We start from the raw sequence: 17,671 nt of genomic DNA, 5'->3' as shown, positions 1-17,671 counted from the left end.
TACATGTCATTTTAGAAACTAACGTTTATTACACAAAAGAAGAATATTAGCATTAAAAACATGACATTTTAAAATAGTTGAAATACATAGGGTATACATTTTTGACAAAAAACTAGTAAGATCAGTTACATGAAATATATTTTTTGTTTTTTTGTTTTTTGTGTTTTGTTGCTTTTTTGAAGTAATTAATCATAAATTGAAATGGTATACATTCTCAAACGCTGTTAAGTATTCACACTGAGTAATATAAGAATGATATTATTAGGAGTAATATAAGAATGATATTCTTAGGAATAATAATATGATTTAAAAACGTCATTTTTTAAAAAAGGTTGAAAATACATAGATACATACATACATTGAAATACATACATTTTCAAATGCGGTTAAGTATTCGATTATAATAAAAAACGAGAAAAACGAGTAACATCGAAGAGTCAATACACACTTTTTCTAATCAGAATCAGAATCGCTCATCTGTGATGAAAAGAAAAAAAGAGAAATAATATGAAATCGATAGTTACATAAAGAGGGTACAAGTTATATATACATGTGGAATTTCAAAAGTATAAGTCGTCTAGTAAAACTGTGTGGGGAAAAATATTTGTCAAAAATAGGGAGGTTGAGTCCGGTTACGTTTTCGATATATCTGTTCACATAAATGTCATTCAAATGTCTATCATGCGTAAAAGAGTCGGCTACGGACTTCATAGGTTCCCCTTGACATCTGCGCAGCAAGTAATACAGGACGTATTGACCACACACTGTAGAGAACGGAGCTTGTAGTATTTGATGATTGTAGATCCATGTACAAACGTTTTTATCGAGAAATCTCTTAAATTCCGCGTAATAAGGTTGACATCCGTACGAGTCAAAATATTCTCCGCGGTAGGGATCCTTTAGATAAAAAGCCACCCAATGTGTCCCACCTCCGCTACTGTCATCGGTGTTTGATACGAACGCTGCAGGATACTCCAACACTTTTGCCTTAGGCAGTTGATCTCTAGCATAAACGCCGAAGAACACATTTCTAGTGTATGGATTAGTCGACAGAATATGATTCAGTTGATTCGTGTCCATCGCAGCTAGAAATCGGTCAATACGTTTCTGTCTCTGTCAATCTCGATAACGTTGTCGTATTCAGCATAAATCAAAACAGACACAGTCTCAGTCAATGCTTGTCTGAACTGAATCTCAAGACCAATCTTTCCTTCTTGTATCAAATTGAGGTGATAATCACTGGCCGATTCGTCGGGACTGAGGTCAAATGCGAAGATTGTGTACCCTTCGGGATATTCGTCTCGAGTGATGCCGTTGCTGTGGTCGTGACCCATTTTATTTGTACCGGTAAATAGACTGTAATAAGCCATGATGCAACTTCTACCACCACCTGCCGTGAAGTCCGTCTTCAATGGCTTTGCCGGAACTTGCTCACCTCTAACATTGAGAACCAGTGATGTGATACCATAATTCTGGAAGTTGAATGGATTGGTTTCGTAGGATCCGTTGAAAGACGTATTAGAAACCAGACACAGGATGATCCTTTTGGGCAGCTGACCGAGGAAGATCAAATCTTTGTTTAATGACATTGTACCAGCCGGGATGGAAGCGATTTTCATAACGCATCGATCAATGGGGTATTTTGCAGTACCCTGTTTCAACGCTTCGACGTGTCCCAGTTGTACGCTGGGGCTCAACTTGACTTTTCTCACTAGGAGGGTAGCATCGGTGATGACTACTTTGAATGCTGGATTTTCGGTTGAACTGATCAAGCAGAACTGATTTTTACTTCGATGAAATTTCAGTCTAACTTCCACCCCATTGAGTAAATACTTTGGTTGAAAAAATATGTCTCCGTGTATTCGTCCGATCATGTCGACCGTCTTACTGAGCGATGTATATGCAAATCGACGTTTGAGTCCCATGTTAGCATCACCATCATCAGCTCTCGGGTTTGCGACATTCATTTTTCCAGCAGTGTCCTTCTCAAATATTGCAGCACCAATCTGCGTTGATTTGGCGTCCCCTCCATAATTCAATAGCGTTTCGATCATGGCTCTGTAAGAATAAGTAGGAGATGCGTCCGAAATCTGCTTTCCATTCAGGTACACATCGATTTGATTGAAGAGGGAATGCAACCACAAGTTTGCAGGCCCTACAGTGGCGTCCGCAGCCAAATTACTTCCGTTGGCATTCGTGATTTTAGCCTTGATGTGCAAAAGCGTAGATCCAATATCGATGTAGTCACTTCCGGCCGAAGGTATTACGAATTCGAACGGACCATCGGCTATATTCGTGAGTGGGTTTACCTCTTAATAACTTCCTTTTTCAATACTTCTCTGTGTCGGAGGAATAGTAAAGAGATCGAGTTCCGTCTTTGCACATTCGCAGGAGTGTTCGTGTACAAAAGCCATGATGTTCAGTCGAATATATCCTGAGATCTTCTCCTCTTCTTAGCCTTGGAAGAAATGACACGTCTTGTTGTTGTCTTCTTCCTTTTGATGCTGCGTCCTCGTCCTGTTTGAGAGGGTCTTCCAAATAAATTGCTCAATACCGAAGAAGTAATTTGACGACCTGCAGTCTTTGCTCTACTCGAAGCCGCTTTTTCAAAGTTTTTCCCTTGTACAACGTCACCTAGAATACCCAAACCGGCATCGAGCGCTGGTTTTGCCACTGCTTTCAGACCCTGTGTTAACAGAGGTGCGGCCGATCTCGCCAATCCAGAAAACATACTTCCGATTCCATATCCGCGTTGCAGTCTTGCGCCAGAAAATACAGATCCCCGTCCAATCTGATTCATGTAGTAATTTCTATAAACCCCCACGTGGGGAGTGTAAGGTCGATGTCTGTTCATTTACTTTTCTTCACAGTAGCGAAGGACGAGCTTTGCGAAAACTCAGCGTCACGATCACACGCCCACGTTGAAATGGCACCTTCTCCCCCGTATCAGACCTTATATCAATCTCCACAGTCTCGAATGTTGACGTTCGAATTGGGAGAAAGTATGGTTTGTTGTAAGTGTGATTGACGCTATCACCGTGGGTTCCTTCAATGTTGACTATTCTCAAGAGAGGTACGGAAACATCACCGACCATTTGGTGTTCGACTATATTGCAATACACGTAGAGAGAATACAAACTTCTAACATCAGCAAGGTAGGGACTAGTGCGTCTTTCGTTTGTAATTGTTGTATTTGTGGGAAATCCTAACAGTTCGGCCAATCCGCCCATCAAGATTACACGAGCTCCTTCTTCGACCGCAATGGTCACTCTCCTAGACCTCGAATTATATGTCATCAGTATTTCATGTGGCAGACCTTTTTCTCGAATCGCGTCTAAAATCATTTCGAGCGAGTTGTAGTAGCCCGGATTCAATTTCACTTCTCCGTGATCTCTCAGACTGGGTGAGGCATCGTAAAAGATCCTATTTTCACCATGTACAACATTGTACCATGAATTTGGGTAGTGGATGTCGGCCAACGCTACTTCCCAATTGCAATCTAACGAAACCGTTCTCGGTAGTTTGACAGTGTATTTTGTCAACGTGTTGTTCGGGAACACATCAAGCGAGGCATTACTAGGGAGCGTCAAAAAGAAATCCTGCCCCGACATGATGATCTTTGAAATGAATCAGGTCATCGTGTGAAAGGTATTTATAAACGTTCCAAGTCTCTGATCCAAGAATTAAACGAATCGTCATACCCACGCCACTTAACGAAATATTCCACACGGCCTTTACGTTTTCTCTTGCGCAGTACTTTCTCCACAATGTACAATGCATCATTGTCCTTTACTATTTTCTGAAGTTCTTCTTCGTAGAAAGTACCTTCCAACATTTCACCATTGTAATCTGAAATTTTGTAAACAGGTGGTTGCGTATTGAGGCGTCCAACAATCGTGAATACCTCTTCGGTCCAATTGGGCAGGTATCCTTTCTTGAAAACGTGTTTGGTTTTACTGATTCTGACTCTGTCACCGAGTTTATAAATCTTCTTCCAACCCTTTTTCTCTGTGCTTAAATCACCATACAATACGTCTCTGACCTTTTTCTGGTTTGCATAGGTAACAAGTGAGGGTTTGGTATTTATAATTCTGTGATGAGTATTGTTGTAAGAACGTACCATGTCGTCTAATACAGGCAGATAAGTCAACGTGTTGTTCTTCGTGAAATATCTGAAAATTTTTCCCTTGATGGTTCTGTTATATCTCTCCACAACGCTGGCTTTAGTCTCATTGCCTGTAGTGAAGAACTTAATGTCTTCGCTCTTGAGGTAGTTCTGAAAAAAGTCTGTTGGTGAATTCAGTTCCTCTGTCCGTGTGCAAAACGTCGGGGCGACGCCCCTTCTTAAGTATTTTCCGAAATGCCTCGACCAAACTCCCCCCTCTCTTGTCTTTCAGAGGTACGACGAAAGCATATTTCGAAAAAACGTCGATACACGTCAATAAGAACTTGTATCCTCTGTTGTATCTGGATATTGAGGAGAGATCGCATAGATCGGCCTCCCACTGCTCGTCCACTTGGAAAACCACTACCCTCCTTCTTTTAAAGGACCGTCTGGAGGGTTTGTGCAGAGTGTATGTATCCTGTTTACTCAACCACTTCTTCATGTTCGACTTGGTTATCTTTTTTCCTCTCTTTGTTTTTTTTACGGCAGCGTAAAGGGAATTCAAACCCCCGTAACTTCCAGGACTTTGGACATCGTAAAACAGTTTGTCTAGGACGGTGTCCATCTTCTTCGTCATTGTTTACGGGTGTGGTTATTTCACACGCGCAGAGGCAGTGGATACGTTCGATAAACGAAAGCAAAGCAGGACAGCGTGGATCCATCACGACCGACTGAACCAAAGTGAGATCTAGCGGTTGCGAAGAGGTTCTATTTAATACGTCACCCACGTGTGTCGAGGATGAATGGGAGTGGAAACCACATGGGGTCCACGTCTCTTCGGAACTCTCCCCTTGAGTGTGTTGGTATGCATGTAAGACACCGATCAGTATTGCTAACTAGATCTTGAGGTACATTTGACATTTTCATAACTTCGGCAAATTCTCTCCAACCTGTGGGGGTGAAATTCTTCCTTTTACGCAAGAAATCATTGACTAAATCGATGATGTGCGTGCCTGGCACGGATTGTCCATCAATGATTAATTCACCATTTTCACCCCAGTCGACCCGTTGGTTCTGTTTAACTTTCTGTAGTAGAAGCTTCGCTTTTCTCTGCATGCTCTTGGGAACACTTTGTAAGACTTCGGATGTAATTTGATCTGGTACACCGTCTTTGTGGGGTTGATTTTCCCGATCGGCTACACGGACAGCACTGGGTAATTGCTGCATAACGGAGATTGGAATCGGTTCGTTTTTCTTCTCCCGCAACAACAAGTACTTGCGCAGAACTTGTTGGTACAGTTTGACTTTTTCATCTTCAGGCAATTCTTCCATTTGCGTTTTGTCATTCATGTCTCTATCCAGCGAAGTCAATGATTTCACCACAGGTCTCGTGATTTGAGCATTCTGGCTTTGAATGGTAGATAATAGCTCAGCAGGGACTAAAGCCATCTTCTTCACGGATTACATCTATTTAAGACCGAGTAAAGGTGGGAGTATGCTCGAAATTAAGGGAGCGATTAAGGCGGTTAGGAAACCCCTTTTCTGAACCAGAATTTTTTTCTTTTTCTTGACTGAAGTTTTCTTATTGGACAGTGCTCGGAGATGTTTCACGTACAACGCCAATTTTCGTTTCTGACTAGGTGATAGCTGGACGTTCCCTTTCAACACATTGAGCGAGCATTCGCACAGACACTGTATCAAGTCACTAGAGGCTCCATCAATTATCCCCTTTTGTTGTTTCGAGTTGGCCTTCTGTAATACAGAGAGAAAATCAGCGTTCTTTCGCATGCGGGATGACATGGTGAAATGACTGACGATGAAAGACTGTCTTTTTTTATACCTTTCTCACGTACACTATCGGTACTTGAGATGAAAGTATGTTCGTTCGAATGCGTATTTCCTCAGGGGTGTCTGGATCAGATCCACGAGGAGGTAACCGTGGCATCGGTGAATGCCTCCTGAAGAAACTTAATGTTTCCGGGGTACATTTGCCTAGCCAGAACGTTGACTTGTGATGCGTCCCTTGGATTTTTAAACAGGAAAATGTAGTGCGTGTTGAGACTGATGGTTCTCGATTGTCTGCCCTGATGAAAGAGATTTTGCAAAATCAATATCACGGATAAATTTCGATGGTGAGATCCTTTCGTGATGAACTGGGCGATTTGTTTATCGTTACCCGTTTCTGTCATCAGATCATCTATCACCAACAAATTTCTTTTAGACGGCTCAATTATTCTACCAATATCTGGAGGTATCCCTTCGATAAAGCGAATTTGAGGCACTGTCTTCATCATTTCCAAATAGGCTGGCTGAAACTCGCCGTAGCACCAATAGATAACGTCTGGTGGTGGAGATATGACGCTGTCACATTGTTCTAATATCTGTTTGACTAAAAATGTCTTCCCAGACTGTGTAGGACCGCACACAAGAGAGGTAAATGGGTGTTTCAATCTTGCATCCATGACGATATAATAGAACCTCGCTCGTTATCGCGTCTCTTTTTACGTTCTTCAATGTACTTTTTCAACATCCAGTTCAAAACAAAATAAGGTAGTGTGCATAAGCCAGAATAGATGAGTGATAGAACCATGTCCGATTTGGTAGAATCCATGTCAATGTGATTGTTCAAAGTTCAAATGGATGAATGGAGTAAACGATGATCTCGCTTTTATTTATATATTTTTTGTTTTGTTTTTAGAAACCGTATGGGAGGGTACAGTAATCGTCTTGTATCACCCATTTGTCATACACTAAACTGTATGTTTTAACTTCTTCTCTATTGAATATTCTATCTCCCTTGCGCGTTATTTTTCGGGGGTCTTTGACATGTAGAGGGCCACTTGTTCTCCGAACGAGTCGATTCATGGAGTCAAAATTAATTTCCAGTTGATTTCTGTAATTGAGGGTGAACCCTCTCACTTTACACACTGTTTGGTTCCCACTTTTGTCCGGTTTGTGTAATCGGTATGCGTAATTCTTCGGTCCTCCCGATACGAAATGTGTGATGTAATTATCCACTGGAGTTATTTCTCTCGTCAAATCTCCGAGATAATCACCTGTTGGTGGATCCCATTCTCCAGCTCGCTGGATGTAAATGATAGAATCTGTGTCAAAGTACAAGACTCTACTACCTAATTTCTCCAGAACACTGTAGAGTTTAAGTCGAGCATAGCTTGTCGTCATGGCAGCCAGTACAACGTTCGTATTGGGTGCTTCGGTAATGTAGTCTTCTTTATCGCAGTGCTGGACAAGAACCATTTCGTCAGAGACAAAAGAAAGATCTGTGACATTCTTTGTACTATCCATCAACATTTCCAACAGTTTGGCGGACGTTTCTACATATGTGCTCTGTCCAAAGTTTGATCTCTGTCCCAGCTTTCCCCAGAATGAGTTGAGGTTTAGCTTGGTAAGAGCTCTGAGGCCTGGATTTGGGATTATCTTGCTTCTATCCAAGACGATACCTTCTCTTTCGTGGTATCTTTGGATGTACATGGTTTGGTCTTCAACGGTGTGACACCACTCGGGATAACCAGAAGACTCTTGTTTAATTTTCAGAAACATGTTGATGTACTCTGTGAACAACCCTCCTTCTCCAGTCTCGGGGTTGTAGGTTGCCGACTCATCGTAATGCCAAACTTCATATATCTTGGTGATGTGATACCCTACTTCTTCAGAATTTTTCAATTCCGGAGTGCACCAAACACCCGTCAGTTGACGTTCATTGACACTGTGGTGACATTTGTCTTGATTCATGGTTTCCGCGCATTTGGAACAGAGTGGGAACATCAGTTTGTTGTTCACCCTGAAAGGTAGAACTGGTATATACAATTTCCTCGGAGGTAAAACATCGCACTTGATAATACCGAAATAGTCCGTGGGTTTGACGATAAAGTCTTTAGTTACGACTGTTGGGTGGCCAACTGGATATCGCGAGGTCTTATTGATGTATGGGTAGAGGCTGCAAAAGTCAACATATTCTATCTTTTCGCCTTCCTTGATCTTGTAATACAGACGCAGAGCATTAGTACGACCGCCGAGAAAAGCCTCTCTGCCTCTGATAGGATTTGAGATATCTAAGTTTCCGACAAACCTCTCGACTTTGTGATTGTTCTTCATCAGGTTTTTGAAATCACATTCCCACATGGTGACTAGCGAGTATACTTTCGATTTCAACCACTCTTCCCTCGCCAGTAGCCTTTCATAGAGGGATGTCATACTGAGTTCATTCTTGCGATTTGTTTCATTTCTTCTGGGAAAACACTTTGGGCACCCGTGGAAGTAACAACCGTAGTACTCATACAAGGTTTCGGTAGAAGCATCATATCCGTCTATGTGATAAGGTCCGATTTTCATCTCTCTTCTGGAATTACGAACATGTTGAATACGCGTATTATTGACGTGTGCCTCGTATTCCATCCACCTTATAGCATCTGCGGATTGATTCTGGGCACTGAGATAACCTTTCTCAGGCACAACACCGATTGTATCAGGAGTCAGGAAATTCTTTCGAAATATGACGTTGCACACGGAGGCGATCGTGATGCAACAGCTGAAAGGGTCAACTTCGGTGAGATCCATCATCATTGATCTAAATGCCAAACAACACTCTTCGAGTATGTGTACGTCACTTCGACAGTACTTGAGCAGTTCTTTACGTAAATCATAAACAGAGTTCTTTTCTACTTCTCCATTGTACCATGTGTAGAATTTCTTTCTAACCTCCTCCTTCATACCATCTGGGTCAAAATAACGATCCTCAGGTATCGGTCCTCTGTAACTGTCTCCAGCGGTTCTCGGAAACAGGTGGGGAAAAAAGCCTTTGTGTAACTCGTCTATGCCAAAGGTCTTAGGAAGTTTAGATAGAGCCATGGGCAGGAAATTCAAGCTATCAATGAATTTGATATCTGCACGACGGATGTATAGTTGCATGACTTTTGAACCATTCATGATGACTTCGGGTAGTATATTGTGATCATGACAGTATTTCAGAATCATAATTCCATCATATCCCTTTGAATTATGTGCGATGAAAATCATTCCATTATGCTCTTTTTCTAATGCCCACTCGCAGAAATCTTCCAAGGTACGTGAACCATTGAATACTTTCTCCGTATTCGGTGGAATTCTCGCTACGCACAGATCTGGAATATGAGTGCAATGTTCGTCGGTCGTGCATTCAAAATCGTAAAAGACGTAGTTACCATGGCTGTTTGAGTCATCCTCCTCCTCAAATTCTTCCATCGATTCGTCAGATTCTTGGTTCTTTTTTCTATCGGTGAGTGGTTGAATGTAACACAGGTGGTCGTACGTCTGAAAAGACTTGCAGGTTTTGCAGTAAACTTCGTTACATTTGTGAGACCCATCACGATATTTGAGGAGTTTGTGACATTTTTCGCAACGTTGAACTGACTGGCAGAGAGTTTTTACCCCATTAACCGACTTTTGATGCCGTTCGAAACATTCTTCGTTCTTGAAAAATCTGTGACAATTTCCGCATTTTTGCCATCGTGTAACCACACAGTCCCTTTGATTTCCACAACTCAAACACCCCGTCAGACACATGTGATCATAACGGTGAGAATAAGACTTGTCACACCTAGTGCAATAGTACTTCTTTCCTAGAAAACCTGTCATTTTTGTGATGACGTTGTAGTGTTTATCTTTTAGAAACAAATATATGTCTTTTGAACCTTCTGCGGCATCGCCCACAAAGATGATGGAGTCAAAATGATCGTGCGACAATACGTGTATTCTGAAATTCGGTAACACGTTCTGGAATTTTTTAATCTCTTCGATACCACATGGTCCCTGTTCGACTCTGGCTTTCCGTAAAAGTTCTCTAGCTTGAACGGATTGCATAGAGTAGTTTGCCGTTTTTTTCCTCTTCATGGTACTCCACATCGATGGTGGATTTTCGTCTTTTGTTGCGTGTGCCATGGCGACCACGATCGCTCTAGCGCAACACATCTGGTCATCGGAAACGATTTCAATGACAGATTTGGAATTTTTCAACCTGTCTGCGATCTTCGTATCAAACTGTCGCTTCCTCACACGTGTTTTGCCGGCACCAAGGGGCATTTCAACAGATACCGTCCTGATGGTGATGTTTTCCTCGAGGGATATATCTTGGTAAGATTGTAGAATCCTCTCCACTTTGGACATCACCTTGGCGACATTCATGTCCTCAACCGGTATAAATGGTAGCCAAATTTCGTTGTTCAAGTTGGGTACGTTTATGGAAATGCGAATTTGGTCACGTCCGTCAAGGTCAGAGGTGATCAGTTCGAGCAGTTGATGAAAGGTAGCGTGTAATACGTTATGAACTTCATCGAACGTATTCGCATTTGGATGCGAAACTTTTACAACCCAATCCGTTCCACTCACCTTAAACTTTTTGACAAAACGTTTTCTCTTACTGACAAGATTGAAATTAATCTTGTCGGTGATATTCTCGTCACTATCATCCGTGTCAGTATCACTGTAATAAAATTCAAAAATAAATAAATAAATAAATAAATAAATAAATAAATAAATAAATAAATAAATAAATAAATAAATAAATAAATAAATAAATAAATAAATAAATAAATAAAAAAATAAAAAAATAAAAATAAATAAAAAAATTAAAAAATAAATAAATAAATAAATAAATAAATAAATAAATTACATTCCTTACATGGTTTTTACCACCTCCACGTTGATAACTCGAGGTAGATGATCTGTTAACAGATCCTATTGGACTCGGTGTGTTCATTTCTCCATATATAGAGTACAGGCTTTTCTTACAGGACTTGGGTGTTGCAAACCCGGTACTTGTAGAGCTTACATGTGAGCTGCAACCAGATTTAATTAGAAATTTCAACTTCTGATTGAAATCCGGTGTAGCTATACTACTGGTTGGAGACCATGAACTATTGAAAAATACAACATCGTATTTTGTGAATAAATAAATGAATAAATAAATAAATAAATGAATGAATAAATAAATAAATAAATAAATAAATAAATAAATAAATAAATAAATAAATAAATAAATAAATAAATAAATAAATAAATAAATAAATAAATAAATAAATAAATAAATAAATAAATAAATAAATAAATAAATAAATAAATAAATAAATAAATAAATAAATAAATAAATAAATAAATAAATAAATATTTAATTAATTAATTAATTAATTAATTAATTAATTAATTAATTACCCATCATCTGAATTGTCATATTCTACCATATGTCTGAAAAATGAAAACAGCACCAACTTAAGTCCAGTTCAAAAACATACTCACACATACAAAAAACAAAAGATATAACCTAGTGAGCATTGGGAATATCGGCGTGGTTTTGAGTTAGTGTAGCGACCTACATAACAGAAAACAACACCAACTTAAGTCCAGTTCAAAAACATACTCACACATACAAAAAACAAAAGATATAACCTAGTGAGCATTGGGAATATCGGCGTGGTTTTGAGTTAGTGTAGCGACCTACATAACAGAAAACAACACCAACTTAAGTCCAGTTCAAAAACATACTCACACATACAAAAAACAAAAGATATAACCTAGTGAGCATTGGGAATATCGGCGTGGTTTTGAGTTAGTGTAGCGACCTACATAACAGAAAACAACACCAACTTAAGTCCAGTTCAAAAAAACGTACTCACACATACAAAAAACAAAAGATATAGCCTAGTGAGCGTTGGAATATAGGCGTGGTCTTGAGTTAGTGTAGCGACCTACATAACAGAAAACAGCGCCAACTTAAGTCCAGTTCAAAAAAAACGTACTCACACATACAAAAACACAAAAGATATAGCCTAGTGAGCGTTGGAATATCGGCGTGGTCTTGAGTTTGTGTAGCGACCTACATAACAAACTAAGGTCATGTCTAGTGAAAAGACACGCTAAGTAATTTAGAAAAATGCAACTCCACACATAATAATTGTTTAAAGCTGAGGGGTACGCTCGGTAATTGAGTTCAAGCAATGACTCGATTCAAAAAAATGATTTTTTTTTGTGAATGAGAGATATGACATCAATTGAAAACATTGTAGTATTCCTTTTCTGTAAACAAATCTCCATTATTATACATTCTGACTACTTAGACTTACATATTTGAGATGTGTTTTGACATTTCTCACTGTCTATGTGGCAAATTTTTTCCCAGTGATTTAAACTGATAGTTTTTCAAAACAAAACATTGACTAGTGTTTGAAAACGTGAAAACAAAAATAAAAAATGAATCGATTACCTTTTAAAAGTGGAATCCGCTTGATCCAATTCTAGAGCCCGCTTGGACATCGTGTTGGAAGTTAGGTGTCGTAGAGCGTAAATGTCTTCGTATAACACGGAAGTTTAACCAACTCTTTTGGCATTCATATTTCAACATCATAGTCGGCTGTGATATTTTACGGTGTCTTTGATGTCTGTTTTGGCAGTCGGCTGTGATATTTTACGGTGTCTTTGATGTCTGTTTTGGCTTGATACAATTGTATCAGGACACCAGTTGTACGCATTCATCGTTCAACACAAGAGCAAGTGCTTCCGAGGAATGTGTGGGAAATACAAATTAGGTTACCAGCCCCCCTTACCAGTAGTGAATGTTTACCTACATTATCACCGAGATTAATGTCTCAAGGAATGTTGTATCTGTGGGAAAATAAAAAAGATGATTCATTCTCAACATCTAAAAATATAATGCATTGTCCAATCAGCGAGCGAACATTAGAATTTGAAACACGTGTAGTCAGTGGATCACGTCATTTCTTCAGATAGTAGCCTTGGTTCAAGATGAATCCGCTAAACACGTATTTAGACGAGTTCGCTGGGTTTTTAGCACAAGACGTTGTGACTTCATCTCCAATCTATGAACAGGGCAACATGACGAGTCGTCCTAAGAAAGACGTGACTTCATCTCCAATCTATGAACAGGGCAACATGACGAGTCGTCCTAAGAAACGCAGGGCTATTAATTTGACTTGTGACGGCTCATCGCGTTCGACCGTTAATTCGCTAGCTACTACTACATCTGAGTCAATGCGTTCATCAACTGGTGAATGTTCTAAAAAGGTAGCACCTGACGTCAGTGCAATGGCTGCTAAATCCTCCACCATTGCCCCACGAGGTGAGAACATCTTTACCCGGCTGATTTGTTCGAGCAAATGCCTTTACGTAACGATTAACTCATTCCGTGGGAAACGTTATGTACATATTCGGGAATATTACAATGGGTACCCTACGAAACGTGGGGTAGCATTAACAATGGAACAGTACAACAATTTCATTGAAATTTTACCCCAAATCAACAGTGTTATCAGGTACGTTTTTTTTGTTTGTTTTTTACAAACAAATAACACATTAATCAATGATTTCTGTAAGCTGTCGTGAACACCTCACATCCATTGCTGTTATATCGATACGTTCAGAATGAAAAACACAAGTAGTCAGTCAATTCGTTAGTAACATTGCAATCAGATTTCCCACTATACTGTCATGATTTATATTTTCAGCCTAACGGTGGCTGCCATGGCATCTACTGATAGGGGTTAAATGACGAGGGCAGTCAGTTTTGACAGTGGTTGCCATGACATCTACTGATAAAGGTTAATGACAAGGTCAGATGGCAAGCTAGTCGAAATTTAATGCTGTCTCGGGTGATTTTAACCATCAAATATACCTATCACTATACGTTTGAAACTGTTGATAGAGATTTTTTTCACAGGAAACAGAAAACTATTGGATAAACTGATTTTAAAAAAAAATTGTAGCTGAATTTATCTGTTCACAAGTCAGACACATCATTCGCTCCAATTGTCTAGGTTGTCAAATAGACCATCCTTCACAAACACGACACGCTTGTTTATCTTATGGATTCTGTGATAAAGACAGCCAGGTTAGCCAAATTCACCAATACATCGTCAAAGCTTTGCGCGATATTGATATCCGTAAAATTGCCACTTGTTACGATGCCTTTCAACGCATTCACCCAGAACTGGTCGGAAAATATTCTAGACAGTATAATCGTGTGTTATTCCAACTTTATAAATCGAGCCCTGAATTATGCACACCGTCTTGTAAAATCATGTTATCAACACGCGAAATGGATTCCCAACTCTTTGACATCAAACAGCAGCATATATAGAATAAAACATGTCATTCATACTTTAGCAGTTATTCTCTATAGTACAGTGAAATGTAGGAAACTTGAGGAGTTTTCTGTTGACCCCTAACCCTATTCCATTTTATTTCAACCTAGTTTTGCAATTATTTTTAAATGTCATGTATAACCATTTTTATTTACTCAGTGTGAATACTTTACTGCGTTTTGAAAATGTATTTCAACTTTCTTTTTAAAAAAAAAATGTCAATTTTTTAGTGAAATGTAGAAACTTGGGAGTTTTCTGTTGACCCTAACCCTATTCCATTTATTTCAACCTAGTTTTGCTATTATTTTTAAATGTCATGTATAACCATTTTTATTTACTCAGTGTGAATACTTTACTGCGTTTTGAAAATGTATTTCAACTTTCTTTTTTTTTAAAAAAATGTCAATTTTTTAGTGAAATGTAGAAACTTGGGAGTTTTCTGTTGACCCTAACCCTATTCCATTTATTTCAACCTAGTTTTGCACTATTTGTTTAAATGTCATGTATAACCATTTTTATTTACTCAGTGTGAATACTTTACTGTGTTTGAAAATGTATACTGTATGTATTTCAAACTCATTCTTATATTACTTCTAATAATATCATACTTATATTACTCAGTGTGAATACTTAACAGTGTTTGAAAAGATGTATTCTATTTCAATTTACGATTAATTACTTCAAAACAACAAAACAAAAAACCAAAATATATATTCAATGTAACTGATCTTACTAGTTTTTTGTCATCTAATAATATCATTCTTATATTAATCAGTGTGAATACTTAACAGCGTTTGAAAATGTATACCATTTCAATTTATGATTAATTACTTCAAAAACAAAACACAAAACAAATAAACAAAAAATATATGTAATGTAACTGATCTTACTAGTTTTTTGTCAAAAATGCATACCCTATGTATTTTAACTATTTTAAAATGTCATGTTTTTAATGCTAATATACTTCTTTTGTGTAATAAACGTTAGTTTCTAAAATGACGTGTATTTATTTGTGTGTGAGCGCCCTCTGTCGTTCGTTCTGAAAAATTCATGATGATGACGCCACATTTTACGACGTCATCACCCCCAATATGACGTCACCGTCCCATCCAAATATGACGTCATGAACAGCGCCCTCATAAGATGACGTCACATTTTTTGACGTCTTCACCCCAATATGACGTCACCGCCCCATCCAAATATGACGTCATAAACAGCGCCCTCATAATTTATTCACATATTCCCATTGTGACGTCATCCGGCGATACTATAGGTCATAATTTATTCACATATTCCCATTGTGACGTCATCCTGGCGACACTATAGGTACGACCATGAGGGCGCTGTTCATGGGATGACGTCATTACGATGACGTCATATTGGGATAGGATGACGTCATCCCGTGATTTGACGTCATATTTGGATGGGATGACGTCATCCTATCCCAATATGACGTCGTCGTAATGACGTCATCCCATGAACAGCGCCCTCATGGTCGTACCTATAGTGTCGCATAAACTACTTAAGGTAAATACAAATCACATCACAGTTCTCGGATATATTCAAATATGAAAATAAAATATGAAAGCTACAGCAAAAGGTTACATCTTAATATTGATGATGATGCTGAATTGTTCGAGTAACCTGCGAAAGTAACAACTATTTATAGCAAATACCATGATTGATAGCCGATGCGTGAATATACAGATACTAAGCAAGAACATTTAAACATCCCTTTGACAATATAATGTAAGTGAGAAATAGCGAATGGTGTAATGCTCAAAGTAATTGAAATGCTAGTTATACGCGAGTATTCATCTCCAAGTACAGTGATTCTAGAAAGCGTAAACCACGGAATGAATGCAGTCATCTGCTGCCAAAAATTCATAGCACACAAACATGAATCGACATCACTTTGTCCAAGATCGTAATGTTGACCACAAAATGGGACGAATGCGAATCGGGACGAATCAACTCGTGGGACGAGTTTGAATTTGGATGAATTTACGGTGAATAGACTGGTGAAGCAAAGCTCCTATATGCTTGTTAAATATAATGAATTCAAGCAACCTGCCAGCTTGAATCCTACTTGCATGTGTTTAATTAATTTAATGCATACAGACTCTAGGCTTTGAAGATAAACAGGTTACAAGTCAGCAGGTCATTTTAACCCTATACAATTACAAATTTCACAGTACATACTGCTAAGAAGTACAACTCGTTGCCAAATTCGACTGTACCGTGTATCACGGTTACATAAGAAAAAATGAGTTTCATGGCATCCGAATATTAAGCAAACATGAAACACTTTAATACTACTAAGTTTGGTTTTAGTTCATCTGTAAAAAGAGTGTCTACACGTTGTTCACATTCCACATTATTCGCAACTGTAAGTTGTATGTAGGTCACACTAATGATCATGATTTTGTTTTTCGATTATCATCGCAAAGGCGATTGAACCACTAAATCTAATTACACAGAAAAACACTAAGTTATCTAAAATAATTGCAATGTGTGCGCTTTTGGCACGACACACAAAGCCCATCCACACTCGGGGTCCTACAAATAACCTTAGGAAGACATGTTTTGGTTACAATGCGGTTTCCCCTTTGTGTTATATGTAATTATAAATTGAATGATTATGTGTTACCATGATTTTCAAGTGGCCAACCGATTTTCATGTAGCCGCTGATTTTCATGTAGCCAATCGATTTACATGTAGCGGAGCAATTCCCAAGTAGCCAATCGATTTACATGTAGCGGAACAATTCCCAAGTAGCCAATCGATTTACATGTAGCTGAGCAATTCCCAAGTAGCCAATCGATTTACATGTAGTGGAGCAATTGCCAAGTAGCCAATCGATTTACATGTAGCGGAGCAATTCCCAAGTAGCCAATCGATTTACATGTAGCGGAGCAATTCCCAAGTAGCCAATCGATTTAAATGTAGCAGAGCAATTCCCAAGTAGCCATTCGATTTAAATGTAGCAGAGCAATTGCCAAGTAGTCAATCGATTTACATGTAGTGCAGCAATTCCCAAGTAGTCAATCGATTTACATGTAGCGGAGCAATTCCCAAGTAGCCAATCGATTTAAATGTAGCAGAGCAATTCCCAAGTAGCCAATCGATTTAAATGTAGCAGAGCAATTGCCAAGTAGTCAATCGATTTACATGTAGCTGAGCAATTCCCAAGTAGCCAATCGATTTACATGTAGCGGAGCAATTCCCAAGTAGCCAATCGATTTAAATGTAGCAGAGCAATTCCCAAGTAGCCATTCGATTTACATGTAGCGGAGCAATTCCCAAGTAGCCAATGATTTACATGTAGCGGAGCAATTCCCAAGTAGCCAATGATTTACATGTAGCGGAGCAATTCCCAAGTAGCCAATCGATTTACATGTAGCGGAGCAATTCCCA

Source organism: Saccoglossus kowalevskii, chromosome 18 (genome assembly GCF_978046115.1).
Source record: "Saccoglossus kowalevskii chromosome 18, keSacKowa6.1, whole genome shotgun sequence".
Classification (NCBI taxonomy): domain Eukaryota; kingdom Metazoa; phylum Hemichordata; class Enteropneusta; family Harrimaniidae; genus Saccoglossus; species Saccoglossus kowalevskii.
The sequence above is the reverse complement of the archived record's forward strand: the minus strand, read 5'-3'. Positions refer to the sequence as shown.